The sequence below is a fragment of the Bidens hawaiensis genome, unplaced genomic scaffold (assembly GCF_021521415.1).
Source record: "Bidens hawaiensis isolate Kalapana, Puna unplaced genomic scaffold, B.hawaiensis_p1.1 tig00001236_1, whole genome shotgun sequence".
Classification (NCBI taxonomy): domain Eukaryota; kingdom Viridiplantae; phylum Streptophyta; class Magnoliopsida; order Asterales; family Asteraceae; genus Bidens; species Bidens hawaiensis.
The window spans coordinates 1,598,347-1,606,420 of NW_027491070.1; the positions used below are offsets into that span (position 1 = coordinate 1,598,347).

General features: G+C 34.7%; 1 pseudogene across 1 annotated transcript; it reads left to right on the forward strand.

The window, feature by feature from the left end:
• Positions 1-4,569: 4,569 nt before the first annotated feature.
• Positions 4,570-6,895, forward strand: LOC143568624 (CBL-interacting serine/threonine-protein kinase 6-like; annotated as a pseudogene). The gene is made up of 3 exons (XR_013141602.1): positions 4,570-4,824; positions 5,584-6,411; positions 6,562-6,895. The product of XR_013141602.1 is annotated as a CBL-interacting serine/threonine-protein kinase 6-like (transcript).
• Positions 6,896-8,074: the final 1,179 nt, after the last annotated feature.

Genomic DNA, 8,074 nt, shown 5'->3' on the forward strand with positions numbered 1-8,074 from the left:
TGCCGTGCTGGTGGTTGGTGGGTAGGCAGCGGCTGATAGTGACATGGCCGGCTGTGTACTATTCCTTTTCCACCAACTGCAGGCTATGTACGTGCCACGACAAGGGTTGGTGAGTAGGCAGCGGCTGATAGTGACATTTTGTACTAGAGCGTGCTCCTCGTCGTACTGTTGTCAGTGAGCTGTCACCCTGTGATTGGTTCATGGGCTGCTTTGGTCAGATCTTGTCTATTTTGTCCATACCTTGGCAGGTATAGTACAAAAGATCCTCCAGAAGCGTACGGACTGGCTCATTTGGGCGGGAGTATTCCCGCCTTGCTCATTCCTTCTTCAGGTGACATTACTGAATTATTGAGAGTCAGTGCCTTGTGCGTGTAGCCTTGCTATTAGTGCGGGTAGCCTTCCCTGATGGCTTGTATCCGCAGCTGCGGGAACAGGCGGGGTACTTCACCATTGGGAGGCTTTTCCTGCGGGAACAGCTGACGTACTGCGCGTAAGGTCTTCATCTCTCTGAGCATGGTGGGTCCTGCGGAACCAGTTGGTCTTTGCGCAGACGTCCCTCTTCAAGGTGAGTCTTGCGGGTTCAACTGGGCTCTGCTGGGACCTACCTCTTCAGGTCTCTTAGAGGAATAAAGGCACTTCCCTAATTGAGGCCTTAAGTTTCTCACATTATAAATAGTACTTTACTTTTTAGCAATATCAAACTTTTTCTTACTTTCATCAATACAAAATCTTTAATAAAATTTAACAATCAATAACTTCTTCGATTTAATCTGATCACATTAAAACAATCGATGAAATGGTAGTTTATTAATAAAGTCAAAGTGTTTGAACATCTACGGTTAAAAAAAAAAGACTTTGATTCAAATCTCACAAACGACAATAATTAAGAAAAAAATTCACCGTTCACAAAATTCTGACAATAAAACAAAATTGCTCGTCTACCAAAAACAGAAAACTTTTTTTTTATAATTTCCATACGCAACCGTTAAATAAATGGTTGATAACATTACGTAGATACACATATTTAAAACGAATTATAGTTAAAGCTTTTTGTAAGAATTAAAGTTTTTCATACATTTATTATAACCAACAGAACCTATTAAAATATACTAGTTAAGATTTGAGTATATATTGAATTGAATGATAATAAAGTGTTAAGTTTCTTATGGATTAAGAATAGAAAAAAAGTTTGAATCTAGTCTGGGATAGATGGAAACGGTTGGCCGAGTCCTTTGTTTTTGTTTTGTAATTACCCGCATGATATTGTAGTAATCGTTAGTCGTTAGTCCTCCAGTGGGATGGAGACTAGCGCTAGTGATTAATTAAGTATTAATCAAGTTTAATCAGACTATAGTCGAGATTTTTACAACAGCTTTTTAGTGAGAATATTTGGCTTGGGTTTATGGAAATTTATGGTTAAAAAAAGTTAACCATTTGATATATAGAATTTAAATTGTATGAGTTGGGAATCAACCGACCAATAATTGTGAAACACTTAAATATACAAAAGTAGTACAAAGTTTGAAGTGTGTGAAAATATTAAAAGCACCACACTTATAAAAGAAACCAACAAAAGTATGAAAAAGTTTCCACTTCAATTTATGAATACCAGAAATTTGTGATCAGTAAACTTTGTGGTGCTTAAAATATCAATTTTTCAATGTTTTTTTTGAGTAGCTTTAGTTGAGTTCCCCATCTTTAAGATTAACAATAGTCTACATATTTTCAAGCAAGCCATTAAAAAGCAATGTTTACATCAATACAGCACCGCTAGCCCTTTTTGATAACAAAATTAAGTCGTTTAAAAATAACATTCAGAGAACGTAGGTTCATAACAGTACCACAACTAAGTAGCTCTACATCATCAAGCGCTTGGAATTAAAAAATATCACATGCGATCAGTTTAAACCTGTGTTGGTTGTCAAGACACGTTTTCTCGTGCTTGATCACTTTGCATGAAGCAACTTTTAATGCAATCTAACCAACCGTGAAACACTACTACTCAAGCTCACAATATGAGAAACCCCTGTCAGATCTACGCATACGTGTTTTCCTCTTATCTACCCAAAGACCAGAATGTTAGTGGTCTAAAAGTTGACCTTCCATCCAACGAGATAGCGTAGAAATTCACATATATTTCTTTCCCAATTTTTATTTAACTTTCAAGATTATACTTTAACCTATCTTTTTTACATGTTATAACATGCCATTATAAATGTCATTTTTCTCTCACTAATAAAAGGAATCATGCATCCGTCACTCTTAATAACTTACTAACTACATATATATCCGCCAACAACTACGTACACATGAATAATATGATTCTCGCATTACTTATGTAATTTCTTTAATTTTATGTGTTTTGACGACTTTTGTTGAAGATGATTGAATTATAAAGTCTTAAACCTTAATGATGAGTTGATGAGTAGATGAAATTTAGAGAACGTACAAAGCTTAGTGATTAATTAAAGTAACTAATTAAGTGACATGGGAATATTTAACATGGTGGAATTGATTATTAGCCGTTGGTTCTGATATTTTGTTATTAAGCAAACGCACTAGTTAAATTTTAATTAACAAATATTTCCATGTGGACCAACTAAAAAATAATAATTTGTATTTTAAATTGCAATTATAAAATGTATGATCTCTAAATATCTGATTAAATTTAATGAAAAAGCCTTTTGCGTTAGACACTTAGACCATCATGTGTTTTTAAATAACTAAAGTTTATGCAATTAACTAAAGTTTATGCCTTTTGCGGCGCAGCTTGTTGCCCGCTTACCTGCCACTTCATTGTAAATTGTTTGGATGTTTCTATAAAATATAAAATTAACATAGAAAAACATTTTTAAAGAAAATAGGTTTTAGTTTGTACCTAATATTTCAAAGCGACGATGTAATTAGTGTTCCTTCCTTTAAAAGTCGAGTGTTTTAAATCTCGTGCTGAACAAACTGTATGTATTTAGAGTAAGAATACTAGTTGTTCGGAAAAAAAGTTTGTACGTAATATCAAAGGCACAATTCTTACAATCGGACCCTACTTATATGTTAAACTGGAAATTGTTTATACATAGTGGCCTCGTTGAGTCTGGTTGGTTCTTGGTTATAGACCAATTGAACCAACGAACCAACGAACCAAACCAACATTAAGTGCAAAACCTGATATCTCACAAAATCTAATATTGTCCGTTTTATCAATATGATGCTCATAACTTTTCTTTTCTAATATATTTGAATAAAGTTCTCACCTCATTCACAATCTATGTGTTTAAAATATGTTCGTAACATTTACAATATGATATTTCTTACGAACCAAACATCTATTCTTTCCACAATTACATGACCGATCTGAGATTTACATGGAGTGTAGAATTCAAACATAATTTCTCAAAAGTAAGGTGAGCAGATAAACTGATTAACCGAACCGATCCAAAAATTGAACCGAAACCGAACCTGATTGAAAGGGATTATGTAGAAACCGGTTTGAAACCGATTGAAACGTATGTTCAGAATTGATTTGTAATTTTCTCCACCAAAACCGGTTTACCGAACTGAAACTGACCTAAACATGGCAAAAACCAGTCACAACTCGAACCAAAACTGATCAAAACCCAAAATAAAACCGTTTGTAACTTAGTCAAGAAATCAGTTTCAATCCGAACTAAAACGATCATAAAACGATTTTGACCTTTTTGACCAAACCTAACCGATTTTGAGTTTTAAACCGGTTTATGCATCTCTACTCAAAAGTAGAGGTGGGCAAACAAACCAGTTAACCAAACCGAGCTGAAAATCGAACTTAAATTGAACCGGTTTGATACCGATTATGTACAAACCGATTTCGAACCGATTGAGACCGCAACTTCGGAACCGTTTTGTAATTTTCTCCACAAAAATCGGTTTCAAACCGGTTAACAAACAAAAACCGCTCAAAACCCAAACCAAAACCGCTCAAAACCTGAACCGAAACCAATCATAAACTGATTTTGACTTTCGTTGACCAAACCGAACCGATTTTAACCGGAACCAATTTTAAATTTTAAACCGGTTTATACCCCTCTACTCTGAAGTTAATTGAGTGAAATTTGATTACATAAAAGGAATTTAAATTCAAAACGAAAATAATGCAACCAACTTTGGTTTGTATGTGTATTTGTATTTGTATTTATCGGTCATGATTACCACAAGCACACAATCCACACCGTTGGATCCACAGCCCACAGATCCAACGAATAAAACCAACATTCACCTCAATCAACCCCTTCTATATAAACTCACATCCTCCCATCATTCCAAAAAAATAAAAAATCCACAAATTTCAATCCCATCAATTTCCCAATCCCAAAACCCTCAAATCCACCAAAAAAAAATAAAAATCATTAGATCAATTGGATCCAATTAGGGAATGCAGAGAGATGATAGGAGACCCGAACGGTAGCCGGGTTAATAGACCCATCGCTGGCCGCAATTGCCACCGTAAACACGTCGAAGACGGATGATTGATTGAATCAACTCTTCTTCAATAAGAATAATAATAATATTATACAATAGTTACGGGATTAATACATGGAGGACGGAAACAATGGTGTATTACATGGGAAGTACGAGCTCGGCCGACAGCTAGGGCATGGTACGTTTGCCAAAGTGTACCACGCGCGGAACGTGCGCACGGGCAGCCACGTGGCGATGAAGATTGTTGGTAAGGAAAAGGTGATTAAGGCTGGGATGATGGAGCAGATTAAACGAGAGATTTCGGTTATGAAGATGGTTAGACACCCGAATATCGTCGAGCTGCATGAGGTCATGGCGAGTAAATCGAAGGTAACTTGTTTATAAAAGACTTGGTTTTGTAATTCAAAAGGTGTCTGGTTTGAGCTAAAACCGAACCGAAAACCAAAACTTCAGTTAGCCCAAAATAATGAATTTAGAATTTAAGAATAAATCATTTTGTTAACTCATAACTAAATTAATAATTTATTATACGTTTGTGCTAAAATATTTTAGTTATATGTTTATTATATTTTTATAAATTACTTTAAATTAAAAAAATTAAAATCAAAGTCTATAAATTCGGTTCGGTTTTCCATGTTTCCTTACATGCAAACTGTAGGTTTTAGTTTTTTCAGTTTCATGCATATCTGTAGGCGCAGCTTGTTGTGGCTTTGTTGCTAAAACCAAACCAAAAACCAAAACTTCGGTTTCTAAATTGAAAACTGTTCGGTTTTTTGGATTTTTTGTTTTGCAACTAACCTTAAAATTTTTTGATTGAAAAAACAACCGGCTCACATAATGAATTTGGGACTAAATTATTTTGTTAACTAGTAAGTTATAACTAAATTTATTATTATAAATCTAAGCTAAAATTTTTTAAGTTACATATTTATTATATTCTTATAACTTAAAACTTACTTTAAATAAAAAATTAAAATTATATATAAAATCCTTTTATTCGGTTCGGTTTTTCTATGTTTCATTACATATTAGTTTTCTCGGTTTCATGCATACCTGTAGGCACAACTTGTTGCTCGTTAGGCCTATGTAATAGAATATTTAATAACTATGAATTATTATTTATGAAAGGTGTATTTTGCAATGGAGCTAGTTAAAGGTGGAGAGTTGTTTTCTAAGATTGAGTAAGGAAAGCTGCGTGAGGACATTGCTAGAATCTATTTTCAATAGTTAATATCAGCTGTTGATTTTTGTCATAGCTGAGGTGTTTACCATCGCGATTTAAAGCCTGAGAATCTGTTACTAGACGAAGACGGCAACTTGAAGGTGACCGATTTCGGTTTAAGTGCTTTCTCGGATCACCTCCGGCAGGACGGGCTGTTACACACAACGTGCGGGACCCATGCGTACGTTGCACCGGAGGTGATAGGGAAAAAAGGATACGATGGAGCGAAAGCGGATATTTGGTCATGTGGTGTTATTTTGTATGTTTTGCTCGCCGGGTTCTTACCGTTCCAGGATGATAACGTCGTCGCGATGTACCGGAAGATTTACCGTGGAGACTTCCGGTGTCCGCCATGGTTCTCCTCGGACGCTCGGAAATTAATCACGAGAATGCTGGATCCGAGTCCGGATTGTCGGGTTACGATATCGAAAATAATGGAATCGCCGTGGTTTAGAAAGGAATCACCGAAAAACCCTAGGTTTTTAATCGAAGATGATGTCGTAAATCTAAAATGCAATGATACTGAAACTTTGAACGCGTTTCACATAATATCGTTATCTGAGGGTTTCGATCTGTCGCCGTTGTTCGAGGAGAAGAAACGAGAGGAGAAGCAAGAGATGAGATTCGCCACCACTAAGCCTGCGGAGATGCTGGTGGCGAAGCTGGAGTCGGTGGCGAAGGCGATGAAGTTTAGCGTGAAAAAGAGCGGAGATGAAAGCAGTTTGAGACTGCAGGTATTATAAAATATATTATTAGAGTTTTAGCATTATATCGTTATTATAATAACAGATAACAAGATAATATTTAATTATATATGTTTTCTCATATTTATTATTATTGTATTTTTATATATAGTTGATTAATAATATGCTGCATAATAACAGGGAAACGAAATCTAAAGGAAAGGGAAGTTAGGAATAGCGGCGGATATCTGGGCAGTGGCGCCGTCGTTGCTGGTGGTGGAGGTGAAGAAATCGAGCGGTGACACGCTCGAGTATAACCAGTTCTGCAGCAAGGAGCTCCGGCCGGCACTAAAGGACATCGTGTGGACGTCCGGCGATCAATCAACTAGGTTGTGATTTGTTTTTGTTAATTAATTTTTAGTTATTGTTGGTTAATGTTGTTTTTTCATGATTTCCATGTTATTATATTGGATCATGAAATTATTGTTGTAGTGAATCTTTTTATCGTGTCTAGCGGAAAAGGTTGGATATTATGTCTTCTTTTTATATTGAGTTTATATTTTTAAATTAGATAAAATAATCATGACCAACTCACCTTTATAAACACCAAAGAGGCATATTTGAACTTCTTTTGTTTGTTTCAAATCAATCAAGATGAGTTATACTTCGTCAATTTGACAAATGAATTGTACATTTGAGTCACTTTTGATTGATAAATAACACTACTTATTTTTAACCACAATTTGCATTTATACCTTGGATTAACGACCAAGATAGTTTTAGTTAATGATTATAATCAATTTCTATAATATAATTTATGGGATATTGGTTTTTAATACTCCCAATTTTAACCTATTGGCTGATACCACTCTCAATTTTTAATTTGTTATCCACTACTCTCAACTTTCAACTTGTTTTCTTCCACCACTCCCAACAGATAAAGTTAGAAGTATTAAATCGAAAGTAGAGAGTGATATCAACCAACGGATGAAAGTTGAGACATCCCATAATTTAATGACAGTTATGACTTACAACAAAAATTCACATAACCTTTTGCACTAAATTAAAACTATCATATATTACATTAAATAATAAGGATTCGGGTTCAGAGTTAAAGAGAAATATTGAAAGTTATTTCTTAAACGAGCTTGAAAGAAAGTTGAAAGTATTAAGTGCATGTCTCGTTTAATTAATTCCACAAATTCAGGATGTTTGAGTGCCGCCCAAAAAAAAAAACTTCCAATTGACGTCCCTCCTTTGTCGACCTTGTTCGTTTCCTTTATGCCCGATTCACCGATCACTACCGCTTGTTTATATTTAATCGTATCACACGATTTCTTCGCACATCCGGTTTTTTATCGAACCTACACTGCTTGGTTCTTTTTAGGATTAACTTCCAATAAACCAATAAGAAACTCATACATTTGCATCTAAATTCTTGATTTACCTACATAAAGATGTGTAATCAAAATCAAATATTACTAACATGTCTTGGACATCATAAATTTCTAAGAGTATGATTAATTGGATTAATTGTTAGCAGTTCAAAATAAAAAAATAGTTTCGTTCATGGACATTAAAAATCTTGGGTGAAACATTTAAATAATGAATTTTTTTCCGTATATGTAAAAGGTGGAAAAAAAAAACGTGTTTGCCTTAAAAAAGCCTTCTGTTTAATAACATAACGTTTAAAACACGTTTTAAATTTAATTAG